This window comes from Trichechus manatus, unplaced genomic scaffold (assembly GCF_000243295.1).
Source record: "Trichechus manatus latirostris isolate Lorelei unplaced genomic scaffold, TriManLat1.0 scaffold00175, whole genome shotgun sequence".
In the NCBI taxonomy this organism is placed as follows: Eukaryota; Metazoa; Chordata; class Mammalia; order Sirenia; family Trichechidae; genus Trichechus; species Trichechus manatus.
In genome coordinates this window covers 1,401,525-1,410,203 of record NW_004444111.1, presented here as the reverse complement: position 1 = coordinate 1,410,203, position 8,679 = coordinate 1,401,525, and the positions used below count along the sequence as shown (strand labels likewise).

The 8,679-nt window shown below is 36.1% G+C and overlaps 1 protein-coding gene across 12 annotated transcripts in view; it reads right to left on the bottom strand.

Annotated features, from left to right (window-relative positions):
- NOL4 (nucleolar protein 4) overlaps nucleotides 1-8,679 on the bottom strand; it is a 392,270-nt gene that overhangs the window by 46,603 nt on the left and 336,988 nt on the right. The gene's annotated exons all lie outside the window — the stretch shown is intronic.

Genomic DNA, 8,679 nt, shown 5'->3' with positions numbered 1-8,679 from the left:
CAGAATATTCCTCCATGAATTTAGCATTATCTTTACTTCAAAACTTCCCTTTGATGGGGTTTGTTTTGTTTGTTTTAACCCAGGCCCAGTGCAGCAGGCTGGATTTGCTGATAAGCAGTTTTTTTTATTTCAGTACAAAATCAGAAAGTAATAATTTTTCATTTCCAGAAGGTTAAATTATGCAAATGAATGATAACTTTCTTTCCCTCTCTTTTGCCTTTTCTAGGGCCTTGTAAAGGAAATGATGGATGGGACTATGGTCCTGTATGTACATCACTAATGAAGTGTGTCTAAGAACGCTCCATTTCTGGTCAGCTGCTCATCCCAGAGTTGCAGTGAAATGACCCCTTCACAATCTTCTAGTCCCGGTGTGGCTGAGTGTACAAAGGGGCACAGTCCTACCTGTTACATTAATAGGGTTACATTAATCTTTGTAAAGCACTTTGAATAGTGTAGAATAAAATGCTGTATACATAGAGCATATAACAAAAAACAAACAAATATGCCCATCTTTAATTCTATAGAAGGCTAATTTACACATAATAACCTCATTCTCAGATGTGTGCCTTTGGGGTTGCTGGCTGAAAGCCACATTTTTCTTACTGGGCTCATTCTCTCCTGTCTCAACTGCTTTAAAAGCGATTCATAAGCTGTGGGCTTTCAAGATGCTTCATTCCAGGCATTCTTCATTTTAAACGATTTTTATTTTTTGCTTTGTAAGTGTCATATAACTCTAGTTTAGGGACTCTGGTCCTATTTTTAAACTAAACACGTCTTTGCTGGGACCAAACATAAATAATGTGTTCGGTTGTTTTGGAACCCAGAGGCTTATCTCCCCACTCAACTTACCAGGAAGGACAGGCAGCTCAGCTCAGAGTGAATGCTGATAGACTCACGCCGTTAAACCCGCTGCCGTCCAGTGGATTCTGACTCCTAGCAACCCTATAGGACAGAGTAGAACTGCTCCACAGGGTTTCCAAGGAGCATCTGGTGGATTAGAACTGCAGCCTTTTGGTTAGCAGCCGTAGCACGCTGTAGATCTTAATCACTGCACCACCAGGGCCCCAGACATATGCCAACAGCTTAAAAAAAAATCTCTGCACAATTTTTTTTTCATGTTTTGCACTAAGCAAAGCTGTTGGTTTCAAGTAGTTTATGAGAAATCATACAAATAATGGGAACTTTTAAAAGGAAATAAACCTTAATTCGGTGGTTTGTTAAGGACACAGTTCATAATTCAGCCTGAGTTAACTTATGCCTCTTCCTACATTTATGTATTCTTACTGACACATGTATTATTTATAACGTAGCAAGTATCCTCTTATCCTTTCAAGGGTAAAAGCACATATTCTTCCATGCTAAAATACAGGAAGACAAAGTGTCTTATTTAAGTAGCTTTCTCATTCCTATTGTTTTAACAAAATTTTCTTGTCTACTATAGAAATACATAAAGGAGGCAATATCTGTGCTTTATCTAAGCTGAGGTGTGTAAAACATATGAAGACTATCTTTTTTCTCATCCTGATTATTTTTTCAAAGGATTAGTTAAGCTTTAATTTTTAAAGCTAAACTGTTGGCGTATGCATGGGTGATAAAAGACCTGGCTAATACAAGGTGAATCAAAAGTCCTGATATACTAGGGGTAGCAAACTCGGCTGCCTCTCAGGGCCAGGCAAGTTATAGAAATGATTGAAGACGTCTGGTTATATAGGACAATAGGAAGTTGTGAGAAAAGCAGTAAATTCAAGAGCATGGGCCCTTTTTAAAAGCATTCCAATGCAAACATTTCATAGCAATATTCAGGCCAAATAAAACATTTCTGCAGAGGCTACCCATTTGCCACCCCTCCTATATATTCTTTCAAGATTTATATACATATATGCATATATAATATACACTATATATAGTACACATACATACACACCATATAAACCAGTTGCCATCAAGTGGATTCCAATGCATGCATGTGTGTGTATCTATATATACAGTTACATAGTACACATATACTAAGTATGTATATATATTTTATTTTTTTACTGTACTGAGAAATGAATGAGTCAATGCATTTTTATTTTAATTTTATTTTTCAAAATACTGGAGCAGTGCTTCTCTGGACTTGTTGAAACAAGTCATTTGTTACAATGCAAGGGTATATTGAATTATTCCTGGAAATACTTGTAAGATCTAATGAGTGTGATTCATCTTTGACTTGGACCACGTGGCTGTAACTACAGCACAGCCCCATCCAGGTTTCTCATCTGTGCTTCATGAAGAGGGACTCTTGAGTTACTTGATACAAAAGCATTGGCTACATTTACTTCACATCTGAGGTCATCTGGGGAGAGGAACTACGCACAAGGGCCCTGACATTAACCAGGGTTTCATGACAGAGCTGTAGGCTCTTCCGGCCTCCTGACCGGGGAGTTCAGGGAGGGGATGAAGAATGCCAGGCAGCCCTGATGTTTGTCCCTCCAGCACTGCACAGTGCTGAAGCCAGGCTGCGAGTGTACTTGCCTTCATGCTAAGAGACATACGACTTTTCAAGAACACCTGCCTTGAGCGGGCGCACCCATAATTAATAAATCACTGCCACGTTTTCTACAATGCTTTCATATTCAGAGAAAAGCTATCAGGTAAACAGAGAAACAAAAGACCAAAAATAATATAGGTTAATTTTAGTTTGATTTTAGAGCAGGAGATACACATTTAAAGGTTTTTCAGCACTTCCGGACTAATGAATGGACAGTACTTTTCAAGAAGCACTCATCAATAATTGGTTTCCTCCTCATCATTAGAAGGCACTTATTAGCTGCCTAATCACAGGTGGCCCCGATTAGGGGATATGGACAGCATATGTACATATGAGCCAATGGGTTCTGTAAAAGCTCTGACTCTAAAGCAGAAAAAGACATTCTAAATCTGTAGAATATTTCCACCTTATACCTAGTATTTGTTATTATCACAACTAAATCTATATAGTATTCTCATCATATGCTTAATATTATTAATACAACTAAATAAAATAATTAGGAAAACGATAAAGAACTTTTTTTTAAATAACAGGTTTTGTATGTGTGTGTGTCTGTATGTGTGCCAAGCACTTATCACCTGTTTTTACAATAACAGCATAATGAAGTGTGTATGTCTATATTTTCTACATTCATCAAAGAGCAAAGGTTCTTTTTATTTATTAGGGCTAATATTCACTTTCCTCCTTTTTAATTCCACTTCCAATGTTTATATTCTTTAGATGTATCGACAATTTCAGATGACTAGCATTTCTTAATATTTTGAGATAAAATTTCATTTTATCTAAGAATTTATCTATACTCTGCACAGAAAGAGAAAGAGGAAGAGAGAGATCAGCCCCGTGATGTTAAAACTCATGAAATTTAAAATAAATAAATAAATGAGTAGATAGAGATATGAGCTGTACCTCAAAATCTTGAATAAATAAAAATCAAAGATGTTAAAAACATGTTTTTATTCTATGTAAACAGACTGGGGGATAAGCTAGTTATTTATTTTGCATTTATAGATACACACTAAATTCTGTGCCTTCCATACTACTGTTGGCAAATTCTTATTAGTTATAATGAATTCTTACTAGTTATAATTCACATACATATGGTCATAAACACATTCTTCAAAAAAAAGATACAAAAACTGGCGTTATCCCACTATAATGAACGTTGCTTTTCCTTGGACTTCCAGAATTCATCCCCCCTTCTTTTGGTAACTTTACCTGATCTTTCTCTCCCACTCTCATTCCATATGCTTTGCAGAGCTGACTCCACTCTGGTCCCAAAACTGAGCATGTGACCTATACATATTCCATTCCCCTGGCCTCTGCAAATGCATTAGGGATGAATGTGTAACCTGCTCATAGTCAAGGGGGAAGATGGATGGCTAGGGCTGCTGCAGCCATATTGCTACCATGAGGGCTAACCTGTCTGAGAACAGAAACAACAAAGATGGAGCAGAGCTAAAAGATCTCCAAGAGAGGTCCTGTTGACAACAGTAAGACAATCAACTGCATACAAACCTGCCCAAACGCTGGAATTTTTTAGTTAACTGAGCTAATAAATTCCCTTTTTGCTTAAACCATTTTCTTACTAAATTTTCTAACAATTTTAAAATAAGAGATGCCCATGTGCTGTATCTCCCAATTCTTGGCACTGCCCTCCTTTAGTTGTTTTCAATTGTCACTGAGTGCCACGTCATTCTCTCCCGGTACACATCTAAATTTAAAATAAAAATAAAGCAAAGCCTTGGTTGGATGTTTCATTGATTACCCAATGAATAAAAAGTTTTAAAAATTATATTATATTTTTAAATACATTTTCTTTGGTCCTGGTGGTGCAGTGGTTAAGAGCTTGGCTGCTAACCAAAATGTCAGCAGTTCAAATCCACCAGCCATTCCTTGGAAACCCTATGGGGCAGTTCTACTCTGTCCTATAGGGTTGCTATGAGTTGGAATCAATTTGATGGCAACGGGCTAATTATCATAATAAACTAAATCTTTAATGTTTACATATTCTTGGGTCCAGTCAAATTGTGTTTCCAAGGCTTTTAGAAAACTCCCCCCATTCACCACCTGATTCATTCCTATCTCTCCCAATTCACAATCTTGATTCTAAATTCCAGATTTAGTTTATCATGTATTCAGTTTCATGTATTATATATCCATTCTTTTGTAATTTCTAAAATGCTGGTTTGAAATTACTATAGAGCCAATAGATTATATTAGTTTTCCTTAAGCTTTAAGCAAAAATAAAATATTACCATCTAGATGATATTTCTCTTTTTACTTAGTAGCAGCATTATTTTTATTTTCATCAGCCCTACAAGAAAATAAAAACAATTAAATGAAAAAAAGTACAATTTGTGACAATGTTGGGAAGCTTACGGTGGTGGAATAATCTGGAAAAGGACAGCAAAAATGGTAGCACAACTTGAAGAATGTAATCAGTATCACTGAAATGTACATGTAGAATTTGTTGAAATGGTGTATCTTTGGCTGTGTATACTTTCACCCAAATAAAACAATTAATTTTAAGAAGTACAATTTGTCAATTGCTCCTAACAGTGGAAGTACATATTGATCGGGGAAAAAAAAAATACTCTCATGGATATAGGTGTATTAATGTGTTTTTGTCTTCCTTTTCTGATGCCTATTGCATAACTCCATAAGGTCATAGCTTAGAATGTATTTAGAAATTCCATAAGGCCATGATTTAGAATATGCAAGTTCTCTTTGATCTTACCAAGTATTAAGATATTTACTTTTTTTTTTTTTTTTTGGTTTAGGCAGAATCATCTTAGACCATCATACATCTTACTTACTGTTGAAATATAAATCATTTTTGTTTTGCTAAAAATTGTGCGTTTATGAGAGTTTTTTGAATGTTTAAAGATTACGCATCATTAATCATTATAACTGAGTAACTGAGTACAGTACATGATTTTATGATAATCTGTATCTTATTGCCTCCATTAGGACTTCAGTTTGGGCAGGGCATATTCACATTAATGTCAAATTTAGCCTGCAAAAATAGAAGCAATATTTTAAAAACACAAATGACTACCCCAGTAATGATCCCAAAGTCTTTTAGCATATTGACAGATATCCTCTCCTTTAAGTGTACATAATGTATTTGCGTATCTGTACATCTTTTTATATATAACTTTAAATAGCTATCTTTTGTGTAAGACAGATATAGAAGTACACACATTTATCTGTCTGTGAATAAGCAAAGAGTAAAAGACCAAAATTATTTATTTGCTTAGTATAGGCACAGCTCACATAGTTTAAAAAAAGAAAAGAAAAAGCTACATCCAGTTTACAGCATCTAAACCTTTCTTTTGTTAACATCACTGTTTAAAATGTCTCCTCCCCAAGGAACAATACCCTAGATATATGGTATATAGGTATGGTGAATTGTGCTGTATATTGTCCAAAAGCATATAACTATCATTGCTTTTAAACATGGATATCTTAAGAAATGAATATTTAAAAATTAGATAAAAATCAAATGAAGAAGAAAGTTGGCCATCACTAAGGAAGAGAAAGGATATACATACTTGTATACATATTAATGTTCAAATATATTGCATTTAGGGTGGAACTTCCTCCAGAGCCTGCTGTAGAACTTGTATCGAGCTGCTGTATTCAGCCTGCTGCTATGACAACTATCCAGGGGCAAGTGTCAGGTCGGCTCCCAGCATCTGTGTCTCGGGTATAACTGCTTTGTCAGAAACCTAATAGCTGCCTTCCTTTTTTCACTGAACGGTGACAAGCAACAGTGCCCCAAGAACTAAATGTTGAGACATTTCTTCATCTGTCTGCTCCCAGCCTACACCCTTGGTTCCTATCATATTGTATTCGTGATTTTTCCCAGTTTGGCCCTGACATTGTGTTGACTAGGATGCCAGACAACATTCTAAACTGCAGCATTCATCCTAATGAGTACTTCTCTGATTTGCCACATACTGCTATTCTCAGGCTTGAGCATTCCTCTTGTGTTTGCAGGCATCTCATTAGAAGGCTCTTTCCCTCCCTAAAACTGAACTTTTTGCCATGGAAGAACTATTACATCAAGCCCACATACGGATATTTATGAAGAGTCTACTCTCTTTCCAGTATATAACTAGGTTCCTTTGGAGAGCAAAGTGATAAAAAGCCAAGGCTGTTTTTTAACCTTATAGAGTGATATAAAATTGTAGAGTCAAACAATATTCCAAAAGACGCCTGGAGGCCATTACAATGTTATCATTGTTAGCTGCCCATCAAACTGACCCCCTACTTATGAAATGCTGCTGGTTCTGGTGCCATTCCCATGATCAGTTATGAGTCACACTGTTGTAATCCATGGGGTTTTCATTAGCTGAATTTCAGAAGTAGATCACCAGGCATTTCTTCCCAGTCTGTCTTAGTCTGGAAGCTCCACTGAAACCTGTACATCATCAGAGCAACGTGAAAGCATCCACCAAAAGACAGGTGGTAGCTGTGCTTGAGGTTCATTGGCTGGGAATCAAACCCATCTTCCACACAGAATGTGAGAATTCTACCATGGAACCACCCTGCCTCTATACATATATATTTATTTTTCTCTAGGATAGACTTTGTTGGAGCACCTCCTGTCCATCTCCTGTTCCTTAGCACCTACGCCAGGAGCTACAGCTTTAACATCAGTAGTGCACATTCATTTGCAAGGATTAGTAACTAAATCCAGTTCTGAAGTTTAAATTATGGTCAGTAGGGTTTTGTCATGAAATGAAGATGCACTGATTATATTTTAGAAATATTTCCACTAAAAATGAAAGTAAGATAATTTTTACAGAGGGCTAATTCTCAGCTACCTAGAATACTCAGCTATGCAGAAACACTCAGATCTCCCAAGGTGCTGGGTAGGTGAGGAATCAACTATGTGTTTCTTGAGACCAGTGGTCTCACTGCATTTGCCAATGAGTCATGTCGAACATCATATAAATCTCTGTCTTTAGGAAACATAGCCCAATTTGTCCAGCTATTATATTAACTAACTTCATAATTTATTTGTGACTATGGCTTAATTTCCCCAATAAACATAATATTGCTTCACAGTAACTAATGGGTTTTAAAGTGGATAGATTAAGGAGAAAAGACAGGGCAAAGAATGTGCAAATTATGAGACATAAATTATAAAAATGAATATATGTGTCATAAATCAAACACACCAGACTCTTCATTTATATGCTAAGCCTAAAAAAAATTAGTTTTTAAATAAATATTATTAACAAAGATGCTGTCTTCATGGAGAACTCAGCAAACTATGTTTCCCTGACTTTGGGAACAGAAACTGTCCCAATTTATCATGCCAAACTTCTCTGTCTGGATTCAAACAACCTACTCATATCCTGCTATTTATTCACTTGAAATTAATAACATTGTCATTTATTTAATTAACTTGTAATTGTGGATAACTTTGACAAAAATGAGAATTCTAGAACACTTAATTGTGCTCATGCGGAACCTATACATAGACCCAGAGGTAGCTGTTCAAACAGAACGAAGGGATACTGCGTGGTTTAAAATAAAGAAAGGTGTGTGTCAAGGATGAATACTTTCAACACACTTTGTCAATCTGTATGCTGAGAAAATACTCCAAGAAGCTGGACTATATGAAAAAGAATGCTGCATCAGGATTAGAGGAAGACTCATTAACAACCTGTGATATGCACATGACACTTTGCTTGCTGAAAGTGAAGAGGACTTGAAGCACTTATTGATGAAGAACAAAGACTACAGCCTTCAGTATGGATTACACCTTAACATAAAGAAAACAAAAGTCCTCTTAACTGGACCAATAAAGAGCATCATGATAAATGGAGAAAATATTGAAGTTGTTAAGGATTTCATTTTACTTGGATTCACAATCAATGCCCATGGAAGCAGCAGCCAAGAAACCAAATCACATATTGCACTGGGCAAATCTACTGCAAAAGACCTCTTTAAAAAAAGTGTTAGCAAACCTTCATCTAAAGTACCAAAAAAAAAAAAAAAAAGAATTATCTATGTGAGATCAATTGACAACAGAAACTCAAAAGGTTTGATGCGAAGCCTAGGGGACAGTGAGTTGAAGACAATGGTGATGGAATAATTTGGAAAAGCATAGTGAGAATAGCAGCACAGCTGGA